This window comes from Vanessa atalanta, chromosome 12 (assembly GCF_905147765.1).
Source record: "Vanessa atalanta chromosome 12, ilVanAtal1.2, whole genome shotgun sequence".
Lineage (NCBI taxonomy): Eukaryota > Metazoa > Arthropoda > Insecta > Lepidoptera > Nymphalidae > Vanessa > Vanessa atalanta.
This window is the reverse complement of record NC_061882.1, coordinates 948,413-973,831: the sequence shown is the minus strand read 5'-3', so window position 1 is coordinate 973,831 and position 25,419 is coordinate 948,413. Positions and strand designations below refer to the sequence as shown.

The following is a 25,419-nucleotide window of genomic DNA, read 5'->3' as shown; positions in this document are numbered from 1 at the left end:
AGAAAATGTAAAATTTACTCACCACTAAATCTCATCATTAGTAACGTAGTAAAAAAAATGAGAAATAAATCGTTTCACAAACAGAGGACAAAAAGATACTGAACTATTTTGTCCTTGCCTATATCCACCAGGATTGTTCTTATCTATAAGTGCACGTCTAATCAAAAATATCCAATTTATCCGTATCGTTAACTCAGTGTATGCTAATGACATTGTTCCTAGTAAATTAATGGAAATAGGCGAAATGAAAGGACATAAATCGTCTTCACTATCAGAGATTGCGACACGAACTTCAAAACATTTTGTCAGCTAGTCTTAAAGCGTCGCCTGGTAAAGGAGATGTCGTCCAGTTGTTAGTTTGTCGAGTACAACGCAGTGCTAAGCTATACGCCATTTAACTGAGGTTTACTCTAGCCCTCTTATGTGTTCTCAAGTCGACCCGCTTTCTGGGCTTAATTCCCTTTGATGCTGCGATACGTCAGCCTGTTGCTTTTACGTGACTCCAACCACAAGTACAAGACTTAATCCTATTTCGCCATTATTTACCGTCTCCAACCACTGACCTCTTCTCTTGTTTATTATTTACATTGAAATGTTTTTATTTGCAATGCATTAAGCATGTATTTGAAAATAAATGTTTATAAATGCCCTTACTAATTAATATATATTATTTAATACGTAATTATTTATATTGCTTTTTTTTTATTTTCTTTGTATTTTTGGTAAATGTGTCAAAATTGGGGTTTTATCTTTCATGAAAATTATATTATAATTCGTTAAATTCGTTATATATAATATTTTAAGTAGATAAAAGAACTTTTGTAATACAATTTTACTCTGAAACAAGAAATATATTACTTGATATTATTAACTTACTGTTTAGGCCTTTGTATTAGTAGTCTTAACAATTTTCTTACAAATGAAGGTACTACGACTTCGTCATTTGGAAATTTCGTTCTAGCGACAAGATAAGGGATCTTATTTCCCATTTTTATAACCCAATAAAGTACATTTGTACGTATATTAATTAATTAAACGAATTTATACTGTACCTATAGATCTGTTCTCTCGAGAAGCCTCCATGTTAAATTATCATGAGCATGTGTTACGGTCGTGCATATAAGATGTCTCAGTGTGAGTGAGATGGCTAAGGTGAGAATAAAGTGAGAAAAAAAAAGTAAAAATGTAAAGATTATAATTGTGCGTTTATATTAATACATAATTTAACGTGGACGCGTACGCCTTCATGAATGACGCGGACCTATACCGTGTTTATACAATGTGTGTCAGTGTTTCTATTAACATAATTAATAATAGTGTGAATATACATGATGTTGCTGCAAATACGAATACTGATTATACATAAACAAAAACTCACACCTCTTACGAGCACGAAACTTAACGCTACATATAAAATAAGAGATTTATAAAATTCATATATTAATCGGAAGAAAATAATAATTAATTCATTCTATATATATACATGTGGTAGGTTATTGTTTAAGTTCGTTGGGAAAGGTACCACCCAGTCATTGTATATCTGGGTTTGCACAAAGCTCTACCACCAAGTAAATCCATCATATCGATTTCTATTTAAAATGGTCAGTGGGAGTAAGAAAATAAAGAATAATTCTGATTCCAAAATCGGTTTGGTGGACATTATAATTCGCCCCGCAAAAGCTCATTAACCTAACAACAGCCTGTATATTTCCCACTGCTGGACTAAGGCCGCCTCTCCTTTTAAGGAGAAGGTTTGGAGCATATTCCACCACGCTGCTCTAATGGGGGTTAGAACACATGTGGCAGAATTTCGTTGAAATTGAGCACATGCAGGTTACATCACCATGTTTTCCTTCACCGCCCACCACAAGATGAATTATAAACACAAATTAAGCATATGAAAATTCAGTGGTGCTTGCCTGGGTTTGAACCCGCAATCGTCAGTTAAAATACACGCGTTCTAACCACTGGGACACATCGGCTCGGCTTAACTTAACAGAACTGACATTACTCGTCTGCTTTTCTATGAATTCATTAAGAAAAAAGGTTTGAAATTCAATTTACACCTTCGGTCAATGTCAACAAAAAAAACGTTCCAATTCTATTCGAACAAAGCATTAAAAGTAAAAGTGATATTTGTTAGTATAAAGCTTTCAATGTCGCGCTAACCGCGTTATATACTTTACCTTGAATATGAGCAATTGTATATAAAAAAATTATGTTCCGAGTTAAGTATGCACGTTAAAATATAAACTTAAATGTATTAATAATAGCGTAAAATAATACTCGTAATACAAACCAGTGCAGTGGAGCTGAAACTAAAACATAATTTATACAAATTCAATTCTAGGCTTTATTTTCATTGGAATAAAGACTACATTTCCACGATCACGTATTTTTATATTAACATAATTGTTGAATGTTTGACATATTTTTTCAATGCACACATAGATATCTTATGACGTTAGTTTAGCAATCGTGTCTGGTTGCATTGAATCACTTAACCGTGTTTTTATGTAGTTATAAAAATATCTGTCGGTGAGTTTAAACATTAAAATTTTAACATTGAAATATTTGTACATTCATACAAAGATAAGAAACTTTAAGTTACTATCATTTTTACCTTAGGGCGTATTGTTGTTCAGAATAATATTTTTTTAATAACATTTTCTATATTTATTTGAATTGGTTATATTACTACGGACATAGGCCGCTTAGAAAATTTTTTTTTCAAATGAAAATGTCATTACGTAAACTCTACATTGAATCGTCAATACTTTTACTCTATCACAATTTCAGGAAACAACGTCTAGCGGAATAAACGGCGTAACTCGCGAGAAACGCTAAGAAAGTCGCGGCAAAACTATAAACGGTAAGAGTTTCGCCATTATCTATATGAAATCAGCTAGGTAGGCTGGCAAATATATATATAATGATTTAAGTTTTTTAACTAACATTTTTTTATTACTAGCCGTTAAAAATACTACGAGCCAATACTGCGTTAAAATATCGTCTCTTGTTTGAGAAGATATGGAGCAAGAATGTTGATATCTACCGACCCATTCACTTTACTCGGCATAAATTTATAAAAAATCTACTTCTATGGCTAGTAGGTATATGGACCACCTGTCGGTAAGGGGTCACCACTGCCCGTAGACATTTGTACCGTAAGAAATATCATCAAAGTTAGGGAACTAAGATGTTACGACCATTGTGCCTGTGGTTGCACAGGCTCTCTTACTCTTAAAATCAAAACACAGCAATACGACTGTTTGCAGTTTGGTGGTAGAATATACGATGAGTGGGTGCTACCTACCCAGCCGGCCATGCACAAAGTCCTAACACCAAGTAAGCACATATAATATTTATGAGATACCGAGGAAAACCAACGAAGATAATAAGCTTCGCAACCGAATACACTCACGCATGGTTCACTTGGTAATTAGGTTAGTTATTCAACTACCCGCGTTGCGTGATGTTTGCATCCTGCATTTACTCGGTCGGAGTAAACAATTAACTCCGTAAACATAAACAATATTCAATACATCTTCCGATATAACGATATGGACGAGAGTCTATTATCTAGTCGTATAAAAAAAAGTGCAATGCAAACAGACAGTGATGTAATCAATTTACGGTTTTTTCTATACGCGATATTGCTTCTTCTCAAATTTCATGATACTAGGTCAACGAGAGTAACCTTATTTGGTTTTGATTCCCATTCCGAATGTATGGAAAACGCGACATCAACGGCCTTATCTTTTAATTGCGTAGACTGGGAAGTTTAATTTAATCACAAATACAACGGACCGCAGACTTTAGTTATTAGTTTTAATTACAACTTTATACCTCTACGCGTTCACGAGAAAAAGAGTTTTGACGGACATACAGACAGCCGGACAACAAAGTAATATTATAAGGGTTCCTTTTTTCCCTTGGAGGTATGAAACGAACTTAAAAATTAATGGTGGTATCTGTTTATAATTAATAGACTCCGGTAACGTTTGCCGATTAGAATGAAAGACACCACTTATACTTATACGATTTGTTACATCGTCATAATCAGCCTGTATCTGTCCACTTCTGGACATAGGCCTCCCCCAAGACGCGCCACCGCTCCACCGTGCCACAGGGCGTCCTCGACTAAGCTTGCCGATTCGCGGTCTCCACTCTAGAACCTTCTTGCCCAAACGATTTTTTACACGATAACGTTTTTATCTTGCGCCGTTTCGACACTCGCCGTTGGATATATCATCAATCTAAAGTACAGCTATTCAACCAATGGCCGCGACATATCTACATGGGCAGGACAACGTCATACTGGTTCGGACTGACTGATTTAGTATCATCAACTTGTAAGATACAGTTACTTAATATTTCAATATCTTTGTTTTGTAATATAGTTCTAATTTTACAATACTCTGTAGCCTCTAATCTTCAACTTCTCATATCCGATCCGTTCAAAGTATCATTCTTTTCAGTTCAACAAAATAAATAACAATATAGTATTTGGGATTAGATCCATAAACGCACTCAATACGAAACGAATACTTCCATATGCAATGCGTAATATATAATAAATACTATGCAATGTGGATAACATATTACTAAAATCGTCTCACGTGAATATAGAATCTTTATTTAGAACCAGTAGCGCTAGTGATGCGATAAAATCTATTCGTTTTCCGGCTCTGAACTGGAACCGCTGAATATTTAATGCACGCCATTGAGCGTAGGGCAAGGTCGGACCTCATCAAGCCTAGCTCGAAGCGGTGCAAGCAGCGAGGAGAAACAATTGCCTTTTGAGGTCAAGGTGCCTCAGTAGTTGAAATATTTGTTTATCATAACAGTTTTAAAATGAGAAAATATAGTTTCAAGTTCAATTAATATGTTATATATAGATACATATATGGTAATTTAAAGTTGAAGTGTTCGATATTAAAAAAATATTGGACAACATCACATACATTACTCTGATCCCAATGTAAGTAGCTAAAGCTCTTGTGTTATAGAAATCAGAAGTAACGACGGTACCACAAACACCCAGACCCAAGACAACATAAAAAACTAATGAAATTTTTCTACATCGACTCGGCCGGGAATCGAACTCGGGACCTCGGAGTGGCGTACCCATGAAAACCGGTGTACACACTACTCGACCACGGAGGTCCTACGTCATGTTAGGTCGTTTTAAAAACCTCACCAAATATTCGATTACAAGATTAAAATAAATATAAATCTACAATCGGTTCGGAATAATCAATAATTACTACTTTAAGTTTATATCTTTACTCGAAATAGTCTTGTTAAACCGGACGCAAATATTGTATCAACTCGACAAGTGCCACTGTTCTTTATACACGGTCTTTCATTCCTGACTTAGGTACGTGTAGTTTATAAGCTTGACCATAAACATTCACGTAATGATAGCACGAGTTACGCAAGTTGAAAACGACTCCTTGACCACGTAAGTTTCCTGACCACGGAAAACAGCATAACGTGACAACAAGAACGTGCCGCGCCTGACAATTTGATCAATATTTGCGTCACAAATTTAGATCCTTTGATGCTCTACTTAGAGTCGCATTTCAAGACTCCACAGGATTACTAAAACATATAACATTTTACGGTAAATTCGCTGGAATGTATCCAATGTAAGATTAGTTAGAACACAAATTAGAATCGACGATAATAATAAAACGTTGTATGTCGCACGAACGCTTCGAGAAGTGCAGTTGTATCTTAAAAGACCATTCTATTATATTCTAGCTATAAAATAGAACGAGACTGGAAATGATATCGCTGTAGAAATTTTAAAATCTTGCTTTTGAAATGTTTCAGATAAAGTTTTATAAAAAAAAATACCGTTTTATTGAATGGTCAATATATGACAGAGCAATGACACATGTTTGAAGACTAAAATAGACGGACATTATTGTGCACAAGTTTGTGCAAATACATGTCTAGTCTCTATATAATCGGAGAGAGATAAGGCGCATGACAAACGGCTTCATATTCTTCTTCCACAGTATAGTACTGGAGTATAGCATTAGCTTCCTAACGCCCGGCTGTGACAATATCTTAAGTATTTTTTCCTTAAGATTGAATTACTAGGTCATATACAATTTTATTATAAAATATATTCCCTATTAAATATATCCTACATCATTGTATCGTATAGTTCGAAACGCATTGTATTATAAAATAAATAGAAAATTGCCAACGCCCACGTGTCCCAGTTCTTATGTGTACCGTGTGAAATGACGTCAATACCTATAGAATATCTGAATAACATAGCTTCATAATACTGTCAGCTACAATTATCGATTTTCACTTATAAACTACACACGATTGCCCATGAAAAGGTCAGCGCCTTTTATCTTAAATTAATTTGATCGTAGTTGATAGAAAATACACAATATTTTATGTTTTTTTATAGATAATAACAAAGGTAGTTCGTAGGAATTACTAATATACCTAATTATAGCTCAAAACTCCCCACAGACAGGAGTCCTTTAAGAAAAATTGATTATTCCTCTTATCACTAATTCACCACCAACCTTGGGAACTAAGATGTTTTGTGTATGTAATGACTCGCTCTTCAAACGGGAATATAACAATGCTGAGTAATATCGGTTAAATATATGATCAGTGACCCATCACTACCACAAAAAAAATCTATCACCAAGTAGACCATTGCCGCTTGAAAAGATGACTTAAGGTTATATAACTTCATACGACCGACTTACTTTATAAGGAATGGAGCTGCAACCATAAACGTCAACCAATTTTACTAAATGGTATTTAGTTAATGAGATATACTCGGTTATGTTTACCTATCACCTGTACGAAACAGACATATTACATTTGGAATTACATTGGATTAAAATCCAAATTTGTAAGTGTATTATACCGTAGGTACATGCTACGACCAGAATTTTATATAGGTATTGTAATATGTACAAAACGGTACCAATTAAAATTTTTGCTGGTTTAGTTCACAAAAAATCACACACACACACACACGCACACACCCACACGCGCGCACGCTTGCACGCACGCACACACACACACACACACTTATTAACATAAACGCATATAAACACGCAGGCGTATTCACACACGAAGACGGTCATCATTTGAAACTTCTATATGTGTACAAGTTGCAACGTTTATAATATTCGTAAATTAAACGTAAGCACTTATTATATTCTACTAAATTAATAACACATTTGTATAATAAATAAATAAATTTACAATATATTTGTAGAGTAACGATACATTTGAAACCATTTTAATATTAAATAATATTAATATTTAACAAAGCGCTTTTGAGTTAGCAAATATTTTAGACGTAAATTTAGTTACCGCTCACAGCATCTATTCCAGAGTAATGAATATTTAGTAGTGTATATAAACGCCAAATTATTATTGCTCTTGGTTTTGACATCCGGATTGTTGATTTGCAATTCATAAGCTCATCTAATATATTGTCTAACGCATTAGTCTTGAACCTTGAACCCATACATCATCCTAAGAATTGTTATCAAACGACATAAATTTTAACGGTTATTCAACCGGTTAAACGGTAATTAGAGCAAGAGAGAACAAATTCAAAAACCATGCTTATAATCATATTGATAACGTTAGGATAAGTAAATAATACTTACAGTGTTTACAAGCTTTCATGTATGCGTCCTTGTCAAGTCCGTGGCCGTAATTTATCTTTTTTCTTGGTGGTAGGGGTTGTGCAAGCCCATCTGGATAGGTACCACCTACTCATCAGATATTCTACCGCTAACCAACTGTATTCAGTTCTGTATTGTTATGTTCCGGTTTGAAGGCTGAGTGAGCCAGTGTAACAGGCAAAAGGGACATAACATTTCAGTTCCCAAGATTGATGGCGCATTGGCGATGTAATGGTTAATATTTCTTACAGCGGCATTGCCTATGGGCAGTAGTGACCACTTACCATCAGGTGGCCCATATGCTCGTCCGCCAACCTATGCCATAAGAAGTAACGAAAAAATTACAATAAATATATTATAGAAACAATCATTAAGTTAGCTTATGTACAAAAATAATTTAAAAAAATGTTACAATTAGTGTGATAATTTTTCGGTAAACATTTTACCGCCAAAGGTCAATACTAAGACCTGTATTCTAGTGAGCGAGACAGTGTTACGATTGACAAGATCCCAAGTTTTATAGACGGTGTACGGAATGGTAATTGGCATTGCTTACGCCGTCTATGTCTCTATCTTTTATTCTCTACAAACTAGTAATATTAAAAACGGTTAACGCAGAATTGACGCGTTGATTTTTTTACCGCACAAACTATAACAATCTACGCCATGTGTTGCGGTGAATTGAATTTTATTTGATTAACTTTTTGACTGCTGCGTTTTGATATCCAATATGACAGCCGTATGTTGCAATATTAATGAAATTTGGTTTTTAGGACGCCTAACGTTCATCTTTGTACATACACTGTCACTGCGAGAAGTGAAAACCTATCCTTAAATCAAATATACGAATCAACCACTTTATTTGGTACTATCCACTCATCACATATTCGACCGATAAACAGCAGTACTAAGTAGTAAGTATTATGCGATTTAAAGGTGAGTGAGCCAGAATATTTTTTGGTAAAGGAGATATCACATCTTAATTTCCAAAGTTAAATGTCAGATATAGTTGATCATTATTACAGCGCGATTCGCGTCCGATTTCTATTAGGTTCTTGAGACGCCTTACCATCACCTGGTCGGTAGTCAGTAGTTTTTGCCATTCCGCCTATCTATTATAAATAAAGAAATCCTCAGTAATTAGCTGAGATATTATATAATTACAAGAGACGAGATGGCCCAGTGGCTAGAACGCGTGCATCTTAACCGATGATTTCGAGTTAAAACCCAGGCAGGCACCACTGAAATTTCATGTGCTTAATTTGTGTTTATAATTCATCTCGTGCTCGGCGGTGAAGGAAAACATCGTGAGGAAACCTGCATGTGTCTAATTTCAACGAAATTCTGCCACATGTGTATTCCGCCAACCCGCATTGGAGCAGCGTGGTGGAATATGATCCAAACCTTCTCCTCAAAGGGAGAGGAGGCCTTTATCCCAGCAGTGGGACATTTACGGGCTGCTAATGCTAATGCTAATGCAGTAATTAGCTTGAATATACGCTTTAAATAATAACAACAATGTCAAATGTACAATGAAGTTATGAAGGGAATACTTTGCTGCATAAATTCTGTTAATAAAACAAAAAGTTACAACCGAAAATACACAAACACTATATTATACTAAAATAAGTTTGGACTATATAAATGTGTAAAAATCATCTTATTCAAAGAAACGAAAAAGTTTAAAAAACGTTTTATTAGCATGTACCGAGGAAAGAAAACAAGATATTCAATTTTGCTATTCTAAATATAAATCAAATAAGGAACCGAAGTCACCAGTAAGCCAATCATTGTAATTAATTTTCATAAACATACCCATAAGCATCTAATCGAAGCGCTCGTAAACAGGACCAACAGAGAATTACAAATATTAAAGTATAAATACCACTAATCATTTGAAAATACTGATTGCGTTCACAATACAATAAAAAAGTACTTTCAAACATAAATCATAGATATTACGAAAAACATCTGGAAAGTTAATATTTTCGAAAGGAAAAACAGAGCGTGCCAGGCGAGAACATTCTTCACTCGCAGCGACACAGTAATTCACAAAACGATGTAAAACAAAACAAAACTCCTAATTCGTAACACCAACAGAGCTTCATTCAAATTACGTTACTGGCAAGTTATTTTGTTCACGCCGTGTTTTGAAAATAAACAAATTCGATCGTCAAAAAAACAGAAGCCGCTCGTAAAGTCGTTATATAAGAAGATTCTCGATTCTGTTGACCATTCGACTTACGAGTTGTGTAATCCGACAATTTGCCGTTGCTAACTCGCAAACAAAACAAAACGAGCCGAACATATTCCCGGGGCTGAAAGGAAGTTCGCTCGAAAAGACAACTAGCTGCGGGGAACCCTTATATTGTTCAATTTATGATATGTTCCTACGCCACGCTCCAGTTTCCTAAGGTCATTCGCGTTGATATCACCGTTGTATTGCGCTCGAAATAATAACAATATTGAGTATATTACTGAGATGATCATATTCTGAAACCAATTTCAGTTCTGTCGTCCATAAACGGCTTCTACGATCTTATATATTGAATCTCGTCGGATTCAACGTTGAAGATAATTTTCTTCCGAAATTAATTTCAGTTCCGTTTGTTGAAACCGTAATCTCGACAGTTAGTGCTTCTATAAAGCCATCGATTATGGATCTGCTATACTTGTTGTTAACAATTTGGCTCGGAGTGGTAATGAAGGGAATGGAATGTTCTAGATAAGTGTTTATGGACCAATTAGAGGCAAACGAAATGAGGCCTATCGGAGCCGCAGTAAACCTAGTTAATGGTCGAGATACAATCGTCCGCCAGACACAATTGTCCGAATTTGCAAAATGTAATTTTATATGCATATCTATTTATAATGATGTCATCCAATATTGCTCTTATCATTAATTTACGATATTCTATTTCAAAAAATTTAAACAACAACCCACACTGTTATCGTCCATACCAATATTAAAATGCGAAAGTAACTCTTTTTATTCTTATGTCCCCCTTTCATAGCTAAACCACAGAACGGATTTTGATAAAATTTAATACCGAACCGGACAGACTGGTTCAGCTGGTATATGTTAAATGAAAGAAGTTTTAACTCTACACATTTAAAAAAACCTACAGATATAATTGACAGGTAAAATATAAATGAAGAAGTTTCTAAAATAAATGTAGCCGAGAACTAGTCTACAGTGCAGTATATATATATATATATATATATATAAGTATATTGCAAGCGCACTCTCGAAGGCATCATAGAGGTATCTGGCATATGACCTACGGCATACAATATACATGATGTCAAAGACACGGAAGTGTAACACTGCCAATTTCTAACTCGGGGCTGTTACCAAGCCAGTGTTTGAAGACCTTTGTATCTACAGCCTTATAAGCTAGCTACTAGGCCTACTACTTACTAGGTAGGTTACGTGATTAATATCACAACATAAAAATGTTGATTAAAAATAAATAATTAAAAATTGGACAACATCACATACATTACTCTGACCTAATGTAAGTATCTAAAGCACTTGTATTATGGAAAATCAGGAGAAACGACGTCTCTACATCGACTCTGTCGGGAATCGAACCCAAGAAAACCAGTGTACACACTACTCGACCACCGAGACGAAGAGATTATGGATTATCGTCCTGTCTGACTTAGAAATCAAGCATCCCACGAAGACTAAAAACACCAAGGAAGACAACAGACACACTCTGTCAGAGCCTATGAAAAAGTCTAACATGAATTATTCTTGAATACTGTATTGTCACCACTGAATTTACATGTGCTTAATTTGTGTTTATAATTCATCTCGTGCTCAGCGGTGAAGGAATACATCGTGAGGAAACCTGCATGTGTCTAATTTCAACGAAATTCTGCCACAAGTGTATTTCACCAACCCTTATAATATGAAATATGCTCCAAACTTTCTCCTCAAAAGGGAGAGGAGGCCTTAGCCCAGCAGTGAGAAATTTACAGGCTGTTAAATTTGCAGAGATATATTAAATAGATTTCAATAACATTATTATTTACCTCACATCTAGGTCTTGGCCAATTTCGCATGCAATATCATAACTTAGAAGTATGTTACATAAGTACTCTTCTATGTTAGGATCGGATGTCATTGTAAGCCGAACTGAGATCAAATTTCAAATATAACGCAATACACGTAATGTAATCTATAATTGTAAGGCGTTTCAACACATAATAAATACATAATCGCATTGATCTCCTTCATGCAGAGTGAATCGTTGATACTTCCTAGCAAATGGCTTTGTGCACCGGTTAAGTACCTTCCTACTCAACACAAGTTCTACCGCCAAACAGCATATCTTCATCATCTCTCCATCATCCATTGTTCCGATTTTCTTCACCCTTTAGGTGAGCGAAACAGCGTAACTATAACACATGTTATTTCCCAAGGATGGTGGTCGCATTAGGAATGTAAGAAATGCTTAATATTACGTCGCTAAATGTCTAGGAGCCGAGATGGCCCAGTGGTTAGAACGTGTGCATCTTAAGCGATGATTTCGGGTTCAAGCCACTGAACTTTCATGTGCTTAATTTGTCATTATAATTTATCTCGTGCTCGGCGGTGAAGAAAACATCGTGAGGAAACCTGCAAATCTCTAATTTCAACGAATTTCTGCCACATGTGTATTCCACCAAGCCGCATTGGAGCAGCGTAGTGGAATATTATCCAAAGCTTCTACTTAAAAAAAAAAGGAAAGGAGGCCTTAGCCCAGCAGTGGGAAATTTACAGGCTGTTAATGTAAATGTATGTAAAAGGTAATGTATGTATATGTCTATGAGCGATGGTGACTACTAAACATCTGGTGGCCCATTGGCCCGTCCAACATTCAATAATACAAAATAAAAAATAAATAAGTAACTAAAATGACCTTTAACCTAAGAGAGTACTCGTAAACCAATTAAGAATCCAGCAATACTATCGTAGTATCTGTACTTTGTATTAGAGGAGGTACGCTCGCTTATTGCCTTTAGGTGGTAACGACACACTAGGGCAACCCTATTTTCTAAATAAAATAAATCCATGTTGAAGCAACAAATCAACTTGTACAAGTTTCATATTATGTTTATCTGTAACATAGTATAATTAAATTAAACTTGGCGCTACACTAATATTTTGTGTAAGTTATGGCAACATTATTTTTTCGTTAGTACTTTGATGGGCTATTCAGAGTATCCCCTCTTTTACTTCAAAGACAATCTCGTTGAAAAAGTTTGTCAAGTTTTATTTTAATCTTGCGTATAAAAAATTATTTCTGTAAAACAAACACGCTATCTATGCTAATCGTACAAAATGTTCCATCCAAACGTTTTTGTAAATCAAAGTATAAATCTATAATATAAAAATGCGAATCTTTATAACAATTCTTTTTTTAAGTTTTTTTTTCTATATACAATTCATGTTAGAATTAATGATAAAACCAGTTTAATATAAAATAGAAACTTCGTTTTTTTTTAAAGATTCTAAAGAAAATACTAATCAGACTAAAGCAATGCGTAAAGATTAATTGACATAGTACTCATACAGTCACTGATAATCTTAAGTTCTTTTAAATCCACATACGTCGTTTTGGCAAGTAATCAAAAATAGTTAAAGACATTTTCTAAAATAAATTATTTTTGGAAATTCACACAACTGTTTCTAATATATCAGGGGTAGGTAGGACTTTTTGCATAGTTTTGGAGGTATCTATCATTCAACCGTAAAACAGTAATTATTTATTTTGAATCATGGGACGTAACATCGTAGTTCCTATGATTGTATGGTTTTGATACATGTGGTTTATACCTATTAAGGCGGCCCATGTAGAGACATGACGTTTATATTTAAAATTGACTGAATTGGATTGAAATTGGATTTTGCCTATCACAACAGTGTTTTACTATTCCCTGTGACATAATTTGCCACGATAAAATCTCCATCACCATAGCAACATTAATTAAACGAATCCATTTCTCTTATCATACATATAAACACAAATACCTAATTTAAAAATGGTATTACCTTGATGAATATAAAAGGGGTCATCGTATATATTAATAGCGTAAGCCGATTTTTGTCCCAGTTATTATGGGACGACAGCTGCACATAAATAATCGGTTATGGTCTCATTTTGAAGAGCTCCAGCCGTAGATGTGAAGAAAATTAAAGAGCATTTTTGATTGCAATTTTCTAAATGGTTACAATTTAACAAATAATTAATTTTAGAGAGTGGAATTACTGTTACTGCAATAGCATTACATTATTAACAGCCTGTAAATTTTCCCACTGCTGGGCTAAAGGCCGCCTCTCCCTTTGAGGACTTCTCCTCAAATTTGATTCCTCAAGTTTGGAGCATATTCCACCACCCTGCTCCAATGCGGGTTGGCGGAATACACATGTGGCAGAATTTCGTTGAAATTAGACACACGCAGGTTTCCTCACGATGTTTTCCTTCACCGCCGAGCACGAGATGAATTATAAACACAAATTAAGCACATAAAAATTTAGTGGTGCCTGCCTGGGTTTGAACCCGAAATCATCGGTTAAGATGCACGTGTTCTAACCACTGGGCCATCTCGGCTCTCATTACTGGCTTACTAGAACTAAAAGCTACTGGCCGGTTAGAGAGCGCTACGCGTGTATAAAATTAAAAATTAATAACGTAAACAAAATTAAAGTAATTTTTTTGCGACAAAGTCTAATAATAACTGAACTAATGTTTGACATTAAAATTTTAAATTAAATAAGTTTTATAGTTTTCGCGAAAAATGTAGATGAGTGACTAGCAGTTTACAATTAACTTAAATCTAAATAAAACCTATCATAGGTTTCGAAATTTCAAAAAAACACTTTTGAATAAACGCGATGTTTCGCGGGACCTACTAGATAAAAATGAAATCGTCGGTAATACACGTCTCATTGACGAATTATTAGACTGGCTAGTCAAGCTGTAAACTATTTATAGAATCCATACACCAAATCAAGGAAGCATGCAGTCACGTCGCACGCGTTGAGTTGTCGCAGTTAAGATAAGGTATATTATTTAATTTTATCGCGACCTCATAGGAAGGTCGAGTGGGCGTGATTGGCATACAAAAGGCAACTTTACTGTGATATATTATCTATACAGTATCACGTTTACATGGGAAGTAGACAGGACGAATATTTAAACTCTACTTCTGAAGCTGTGACAGAAACATTTCGAGGAAAATGAGCTGATTTTTAAAGCGATATAATTAAAACTAACCAGCCATTCGCAAATCGCATACGATGTGTATCTGACATCTGACCTTGGTCTGATCTTGACATTAACTTTATACCATCTCAGAAAAACGGGTCGGACCCATGTGACGGCCCGCTCTAGCATCGCTAGCTCTCACGGGTCCAATCACATAGCACGCGCTTTCCCGGCTTCTTGTTTCACACTTCCGTCCGTTTTCGCGAAATTACTCCCAAAGATTGCAGGAAAGCGGAAGTTGCACAACAATAACTGAGTCATGTATATTTTTTATTATTAATATTTATATAAATCTGAAGACGGTTTGTTTTGTTTAGTCACGCTAATATCAGAATCTAGCAAACTGATTTGACAAAATCAGACAATTTATGGAGATAGTTAGAGACTACATAATCACACGACACATTCAACACGCAGATATTTAAAAAAATAGAATGAGAGATTGACATTGACTGTGGGCCCTAAGATGGGAACTAAGATGTTATATTTCCTGTACCTGTAATCACACTGTCTCACTCAACCTACAAAGAATACCAACACAAGAATACCAAGTATTGCTGTTTAACGGTAGAACATCTGATGAGTGGATGGTACACTCGAATTACTTACGAGTGTTTCATTAATATATACTATCGATAAAGGTAACTATAATATTGATTCAAAAGACAAAATAACAAACTAGTAGGACAGCCTAGTGGTTATTTTCTAAGTGTATCGCTTGACAAATTGACAGTGCATTAAAGTTGAATGGACTTTTATCTAATTCCATATTCCATGAGAACGAAAACGCAGGCCTAGAAATTGTATATAAAAATAGACCAATATATAAACACAGTACGCGTTCGCGTGATGTTTGATCGATTCCGTTCATTAACGTAATACGTTTCAGACATGCTTCAGTTCCCTTAAATATACCAACGATACATATATATAACACATCTTATTACACAACGAGGTTGATTAAAACATACTAAATACGTACCTATATTTATATTTTCTTGCTAACGTTTAACACACACACACACGTGCTCATATTGCCCTCACACAAATATTACTAAATATTTAGTACTAAGGAATAATGTATGTGCTTCTTTTAACTACTTGTTTTTTTTTAATACCTACCCTATTTATTAATAACAATGTATAAATGAGATAAAATCGTGATCCCTAATTGATTGCTATTATACAAATATTGCTATTATATAAATTTAATATTTATATACATCAAATATTATTCAAGCATGTGTTGGTTTCTCGATAGCTTTAGACATGAAATGATGATTTCAATGAAGCATGGTATGGGGGTTTAATCAATATACAAGCCTGTTCAATTTGATGTATTTTAACAATTTAAAAGCAAATTGTATCCACTCAATGTTGTATTTGTAAACTCCCAACTTGTTGACATGAGCAAAATTACGATCACTACACGAATTTGTAAAGTTTCATGTTTTATTCAGAGCAAAAGTATTTTTGCTTTATTTGGTAGGGCTTCGTGCAAGTCCGTCTTGATAGGTACCACCCACTCATCAGATATTCTACCGCAAAACAATAGTAAGCCTACAGGCACAAGGGACATAACATCTTAGTTCCCAAGGTTGGTGGGGCATTGGTGATGTAAGGAACGTTTAATATTTTATACACCGCCATTTTCTATGGGCGGTTGTGACCACTTACCATCAAGTGGCCCATGCTCATCGCCAATCTATGATACAAAAAAAAATTATCCTACGTAGTGTAGTACTTAATCGCAAGTAGGACCGGCCAAAAGTTGTTGAGTTTTATATCAAAATATTCTCAATAGCAGCAAGTCCCGGGTAAGTCGTCGTCTTCCCGCCCAACTCATATTTCGTTGCTATATATTTATTAAGAAGCAAAACCGTCGGTCGACGTTGTCTGCTATGTATTAATATACTAAAACCTTCGCCGACGCGGAGCATCTGCATCTTCTGATAATTGTTATTTTATGTAAATTGGATCAGTAGTTTTTTCAGTAAAGAAAACGGCTTCTCATTTACTAACATTATTTAATTGAATACATATATTTTAATACCGACTTTATGTATTTTTTTCTTATTTACTCCATACTTATTTATTGTTTTTCTCTTTAATTCTTGCATTAACATTCATAATAAACAATTTATCGGTCACATCCTATTCACCATTCTCATAACATGTCCAAACGACAATAAACTATTTTTTATTTTCAACATTTCCATCACTGGCCAATTTGTAATTAACTTATACAAAAATACGCAAATTACCTAACAAATCCATTAAAAATGTAGTTACCAAGCAAAATAAGGAGAGGAATCAACACAAATAACTTTTATAGGGCAATTTGCAGGAACGTTACGTCATCAGAAAACCTAGTAAAGTTCCCCAAACATAAAATGGCGATAATAAAGTGGACAAGTATATCTAAGCAATAGAAACAATTTAGTGACGATAACAAAGATAATTTATTGTACAAACAATAGGATTATTCTTTGATATACATTTTGGTTAATAATTAAATATGTACATATCAACGCATAGATGCTTGAAATCTAGAGGAAAGCTTCGATTGTGATATAAGTGCTCAGGGATTTTAGATTTTCACTTTAAGTACGGCTCTATCGCCTCTACCTTCAATCCAATCGTTTCGTTTGTATCAAATGACATTACTTTCAGCTCACTAAGCCAATAAATATGGCTATTCGCATAGACAATTGTCAACTTTCAGCGAGCAAAGTTGCGTTGTGTAATGCTAGTTTATTTCACAATATAGGTATCTGTTTTGTTTTCCTTATCAAAGTATAAACATATGACAAGTAACTACCACTAAAGAGGTATAAATAATAATTTCAAAGTAAAGCCAGACTTGTTACAAGATAGAATTAGAATGAATGTTTTATTGAATGAATGTATTCGTTAGCATCCACACATCCAACCTTTTTACTAATTTAAACCTCATGTCCTTTATCCAATGGTTTTCTGAAAGTAATCACTTATTCAGCGATATGCTTTTTCATTCATACTTCTGTAATTATAAAGCATATTTTCAATGTATTGTACAATACTCAACTTTATTTCTTTTTGTTTTTTAAATCTACAAGATATTCTATCCATCCTATGTTTGATTCCGTCCACTCCACATTTACTCTACCATTAGACTTCAATTATTCCGGTTTGGAGAGTGAATGAGTTCAATTTCTGAGATCCAGTGGACGTCTATGCATGTAGGTGTATGTGATCGTTTCAAATGCTTGCAATGGCCATTTCTATGGGCAACTATGTACTATCAGAGGTTACAAATAAAACAAGGTATCGAAATAATTAAAATTATTAATAATAAAACATTAAATAAACTTACAAACCATTACTTACTTATATATAACCGCCCTCAATTCAATAAATAAAAAATATATTTGTGCTTATTTCTAATTTTATGGTATATCTTATTGGTTTTATTAATTATTATTTATTATATAATAGTTAAATGTGTGTGCATGGTGAGACTACCTCTAAATAGTAGAACACTTACTTGCCAAGATAATTTTAAAATGTAATTTTTTTTATGTTTATTGTTGGTTATCCTACTGAAAATAAAATAAAATATCCACGTTCTGATCTGATCTGATCATACTAATATTCGCTTTTAACTTCAATATTTTTTTAAAGCTTAAGTTTATAATTTGTTTTCACTTGCATCAAAAAATACCAGTCCATTTTAATAAATTACTTTTGCGTTAGATAATCTGTTAAATGAGGAAGGTTACAAGGTTGTATAACTTCACGCTAGGAACCTAAGAAGCGTAACAGTAGCTATGCGCCACAATCGTACTGGAATTTAGTTAATTATACACATGGTTGGTACTCATCAGGTATTGTAAAGTTCAGTACCCATTTTGTCAGAGGACAGCTCTGGTTGTCTCAATCTTTTTTTGCCCGGCCCATTTGCCCGTCCACCAACCTATTCTAGAAAAGTGTCAGCAACAACCCGGAATTACGAATTGACAAGTGTTACACGGACGGAAACTCGTACTTCGGAAACCTCATCACCTACACCTGATCTTTCCTGTAATGGAGATAGCATTTTCTTATAGGCACACACTCGTGCACTATAACTTGTTCTGCGCGGTTGTGTAGTTTCCCTTGTAAATGGGTCCCGTGACCACAGCGGGTCATGATGAGACTTGCTAAAATATGCTAGACAAGGCAAACACAAGAATTTACTCAAAAAATACTATATACACCAATATTGAAATCGAACTCTACCATCACAAAGAAGTACCATTTTAATAGATTGGCCATGATTAAAGTCGTATTTTCAAAGAATAATTTAAACGTTTACCTATCATCATGAAATTTGGCACACTCGTAATAAGGGGGGTTACCTAAACCACCCTCTCCCGGGCGAAGCTGCGGGCGGAAACTAACTTTCAATATTTCGCTAACGAGGTAACCTGATCAATCTTAATCACGTTGCGAAATTACAAACAAAACAGTTTAAAAGTTAGTCGCCTTGACGAAAATCTTAGTCGTTCTCATTACTAACTCGGATATTATAAACCGTTACTGCGTTACAAGGTTACCCGTTCACTGTCTTAATGTTCTCATAAATTACTTTCCACATCCGCCTTTTTATCTGATATTAAAAAAAAAACCTCGAAAATTTTATTTTATTATACGAATGTATCCATTATTAGGAAATCCAGAATACGAGATTCTTCGATAATTAATTTGTTGAAATTCTTTTAAAATAAATGATACCCAATGCCCATATCTTTGTCAGAAATGTCAGAAATCTGTAGTAATATGTACTAACATCATACATGCGAAAGTAGCTCTGTTTGTTTGCTGGTTTGTCTGCTACGCTTTCACTGCTAACCCACCAAATCGATTTTAATGAAGTTTGAACCTCAAGGACGTAGGCTACTTTTCACCCTTTGAACCCCATCAATGTTGGAATTTAAATAATGTTGTTGGACTTAGCTTACGGGTTGTAAGTCCAACATTATTTCTTTAAATCTTTATTAAAATACTTCAAGTACTTGTTCAAGCAAAGCACAGGATTGAGTTTGTATTCTTTATGTATCAGTTTGTAATCGATGATTTTCATATAAGGTAAATAATTATATACTTAATACGCAATTTAATTGATGGGGTAAAATATCGTGGTATATTGAATTTTCTGCAGGTTCTACATAATATTCACATTCCACCGCGTATATATATTAATATACATCTATAATAATATATGCATAGATATATCAAAAATAACTACACGAAATTTAGCCACAAAACGCGATTGGAGTCATCTTCGGATCTTAATATTCAGCATGTTGTTAGAGTAAACATCTTACCGTACATCTATTAAAAGCTAACACGTAAGTATCTAGTTGTTTATTTGTGTTAGTTAAATAGTTTGCTACGGTATATATATTTTACATTGTTCTGTTTTAATCACGGTATAATAATAATACTTAAATAATGTTTATATATACTTTTGATTTCAGGACTGGTAGCTGATAGCGTTGGCAGACTGCAGATGTTCTTCTGGATTAAAATAGATTTATTGTCAAGAAATTTTCGGTACAAGCAAGTGATTTTGAAATTGAAAGTACTAACAATTGATAGAAAGCGCCCCCGCTTGATCACTATAATTACTCCTGCGATATTCTCAGTTGAGAATGGCCACCACGGTCAAAATCAGTTTGGCAAATCAAAATCAGCGTTGTAACCGTATGAAGTTTTACAAGGAGCATTCGTACATTATTATATTTGTATGTAATAGGATTAATAGACAATATTGATAGTGTGCCCAACTCTGGTACAACATACCCATCAGTTAAACAGCAAAACTCAGCAGGAATGTGGTCAGTTTTGAGTAAAATGAGACAGTGTAACAATAGGTGTAATGTAACTTCTTAACTTTACAGTAACAATATATGGTTACGAATTAGCAGAACATAATAATAACATAAAAAAAATAATTAAAAAATATGTATAGATACATATTGGAACGTCTAATATTATAATAGTTTTTAAAATTCAAATAACTTCGGCAGATTATAATCTACCTAAAACTAATGCATTAAATTGTTGTTATATAATCTTTAACAAGTAGTTAGAACATTTGTATATAAATCGAACAGAATTCGTAGCGACAAAGAGACACGTCACCCTAGACCATTAGCTTTGGATCCATGAGTTACAAAGTCGGTTACCTGTTTTAGTTCATTTAACATGATGAGATATGCCATTCTCGCGAAGATCCGACATTCGACACCGTCACGATGACGCCGCCCGGCCGTTTATCGATAAAGTTGTGCTATACGAATGCAGTGGCCTGGAAACGTCGTAGTTATTTACGTAATACGACCCACATAATCGTATTCGTATCAATTGATTACATACATAACGTAAATATGACCTTTCGAGGGTAACAACCTCATCGATGAGAAAATAATTCCATGTGATTCGAACAATACAATGATTTATTGTATTGTAGCACACAGTAGACGCGTTATAAAACTCACACGTCTATTTCAATGATTTCAAGATGTTCGAAAGATGTACTATAAGATATACACAACTATTAAGAATATACATAAAAATATTTATTCGTTATATTCTAGAAAGTAATAAACGTACTTAAAAAGTACATTTATTTTTTCCCTAAAGAGAAGTAAGTTTCTCAAGTTGAACTCTTATTATTTAGTAACGAAATAAATATAAATTGCGATACAGAGGCAAGGAATTCGTTTCACTAAAGAATCCCGCTGACTTTAATAGACGAAGCCACATTAAGTACAACAATTTTAAGTATAGAATATTAAAAAAAAAACATTATATTATTTATGTAGTTGTATTGATGTTAATAGTCTGACCCGTCTAACAAATAGTCGATTATCTAAATAATCTTACTTCTACTTCAATCACATTATTGTCTTAGCTGATTATTTAACTTTGATTATTGTTTATATAGAGTCTATGAATGTAGATGATTTGAAAATTATTAATTAAATAAAGAACATGTTGGTAAAGTTCTACCATAAACAATAATCATCAAAAAAGTCTACGTAACTGCTGTAAACATTGTTTAGAGACTCAGCTATAGTAACGCAATACTTTTTATTTGTAACCACGAAATATAAAAACGTAGTACAAGTCCTAATAGTAGTTTTCTTCATTATGGATTTCTGACGTAGTTTAGTTTGTCGAGTTTTTCGACAACGATGACTACATCTTTCTATATTTAAGACAGCCATGCAAGGTTTCACCGCAATAATTCCAATATACTCTGAATAATACGTGTACAGATAAGATAAAACACTCATTAAAAATTTGATTTTTATACTCTGTATTAAAAACATTTGTCATGATTTACGATATGGATTTTTTTTTATGAAAGAAACATAAAAAAATCCATATCTGAATAAAATACTATACTAGTATTATTTTGATGTAAAAATATATTCCAATTGTTATTCATTACTGAATACATTTATTAAACAATATGAGATCATATGTTCATTTAACTGGAAATAACCATCCCTGCCGTACAAGTTATTTGTATAATGTTTTCAATATGTGATTTCGTACAATACAAATTCTTTGTAGTTGTCCATCAGAACTGAGGTGGCTCAATAGACATATCTTCCAAAACAAAGGTCATGCCGTAAATCCGATCAAGTATCATTGAGTTCCCATGTGCCTAATTTGAACATATACCTCATCTTATAAAGCGTCATAAGTACAACCTGCATGTATCAATCAATTCTCTTGAAACACTGGCACTTTACCCAGCGGCAAAATTGATGGCCATCAAGCAGCAGCAGGCAGCCCATACACCGCTGAGATTTTTTTGTAAGAGCTTTTCAAGAAGAATATTAGTGAGGGTATTTGTAGTAACAAATCTAAAAGAATAGCAGTCAGTAACTTTTAACTTAATTCGTGTTTAAATCCTATGCTCTCTGATGAAGATAAGTTGATGAAATACTATCAAACATCTTCGGGAAAGTAATTTGGCAGAATAAATTCCAAACTTTCTTTCACTGCCGAGAGACCTAAGCCGAGCAATGGACCATTTACTTTAAAGGTAGTGTCTTTAAGCTAGTATAATAATAGACAGGAAAATAACAAATATCCAGTGGTCAGAAAGACTTTAACAAAGATGGAAGGGATTTATACTTCATTCAAAGCCAGTATCATAGAAAAGGCTAACCAATCAGTCTTCCTAAAATAATTTTATTCAAAAATTACATTAAGTTAGTTTTTTGTACAAACTTCATGTGTATTCCCTTTATTTCAAAACCAGAGGTCATCTCTAGCAACTCTTTTCGATAAATATTGATTGCTGTATCAACAGATACTCACATATCTGACACCCTTATAAGGATTATGCTTAGAACAAATTATGCATTATAAAAAACAAAACCAAACCAAAAAAATAAAAAACTATAAATAATTCAAATAACATATCCATTGTATTTATTTAATATTCCAGTCCAAGCAGTGAAAGTGAAGAGATTTACTGCAATAGAAGTGAGCAAACCATTTCCTAGGAATACAAATTACATTATATAATAATTCTGTGCCTACCTTACTTGTTTTAAACTTCTAACATGTCTAGACACATTTACAAAAGCTAAAACTATTTCATAATAAATATATATATATATATATTTCATAAAAAATTCGAAATTGCAAAGGAATTAAAGATTACAAAAATTCTGTAAAATGTTTTTTAATTTTTTCATAATATTAAAATACTCAAAAATTTCAAACTATATTTCTTATTTGTAGTGCGCCAAATTTTTTGGGCTAACAATTGTCTAGAAATTTCACTTTCTCTTTCTTGATTAGACTTTCAAAAATAAACAGTGTTGTACAAAAACATTTCCTTCGATCAATATAAATTTGCGTGCTAATAATAATAAGAATAATAAGTATATTTTATGTAATGGACTAATTAAGTTAGATAAACTATTCTCACTTCCTTAACATCAAGATCAAACAACTTTCGCTACAACTCGACCTCTGTAATCGACGGCACTGCGCACGCGCAACTTGTTGACTCTTTCATCAAAATATTTTAATTGTTATGTATGTCACAATTAGTCATTAGTTTACACCTAGTTATTATACAGCTGCGGTATTAAATTTATAGTTTAAGTTACATTTTATTTTATTTTTCTTTTTAATAATAAATTACCGATTAAATAATAAAAAAGATAACTAATTTTATTACTAAAATCTTAAAAACATAACAAATCAAATCGTATAAAAGAAATCACCACTCACCGTTTATGTTTATCGCACCAAATCCCAAACAATATAAAAAACTGTCACTCACACGTTGACACAAAACACAGCTTATTCACCTCTTGACATCTGACATGGTTCGAATGAATGCAATTATCAAGAATATGTGTCACTTTATAATCTTAAAAGCGATAAATATAGCGACTTATAAACAATACGGTAAAATAGTTATGCAAAACACTCGTAAAATAATTATACAAAACATAAACAGCTGCCTACTTTGACAGAATCGTCTAATAAACTGACAAGTGATTCTGCCAACTGCTAAACCACTTTCGCCTTCATTTAGTACCAACATAAAGAATCGTGTATTTCTACGTAACTTGTAAATTGCGTCATGAATTATTATCATTAATTTCACACAACTAAATCCGTGACGCTTTTAACTACTAAGCTACTAGAAGTCGTTGATCTTAAACTTATTTTATTCAAACTCGACTGAAATAAGTATTTGGAAAGTTTACATACAATTTAAACAAATTTATTTGATATACCAACATAAATATAGCTTGTCTCAAAAGCTTAGTTCAAGCTAATAGGAAAAAAATTTCGTGCCCTCATATTAACAAAAATATCTAGACATATTAAATTAAAATAGTTTTCTAAGCTATGGAAATATAAAAAAGAAAGAAAAGTCTAAAACTACTTATATATATATATATAAATATATTGATTGTTTAATTATATTTTTAAGTAATTATGTTGATATCCGTTAATACATTAAGAAACAGTACTTACCTTATTTACTCACTACCATAACAAAACAATATACAACTTTTTTAACGACCGTGCAGAGAAGTAATTGTACTTACAAAAGTAAGAATAAGCTTTCTTAAAAATAAAAGTGTTTTTATGGAAATACGTATAAAATATTTACATTACATTTAGCTTGTAACAAAGTCAATATTAACATATAATTACTGTGTGTTCTGAACTACTTTAAAAATATACCTCATACAAACGCAAGTCTGAAACGCGAAGAATTTTTTTTTTATATTTAAAATAATAAATAAATCTCATAGAACTGCAAATATATTATTAAATCTTGGTCTATATTGGATTACAAACTTATTAATTGATTTATAATAATAAGTGTGACATAGAGGCGACCAATAACTTTGCTATAGAAAGAGATACAGCTTGCAACATCAAATGTTACA

General features: G+C 33.4%; 1 protein-coding gene across 3 annotated transcripts in view; it reads right to left on the bottom strand.

Annotated features, from left to right (window-relative positions):
- LOC125067624 (furin-like protease 2) overlaps positions 1–24,478 on the bottom strand; it is a 260,136-nt gene extending 235,658 nt beyond the window's left edge. For all 3 annotated transcript variants that reach the window (XM_047676310.1, XM_047676314.1, XM_047676311.1), the window contains exon 1: positions 24,239–24,478. The gene's annotated coding sequence lies outside the window, so the exon portion shown is untranslated. The remainder of the gene's footprint in view (positions 1–24,238) is intronic.
- Between the last annotated feature and the right edge of the window lie 941 nt (positions 24,479–25,419).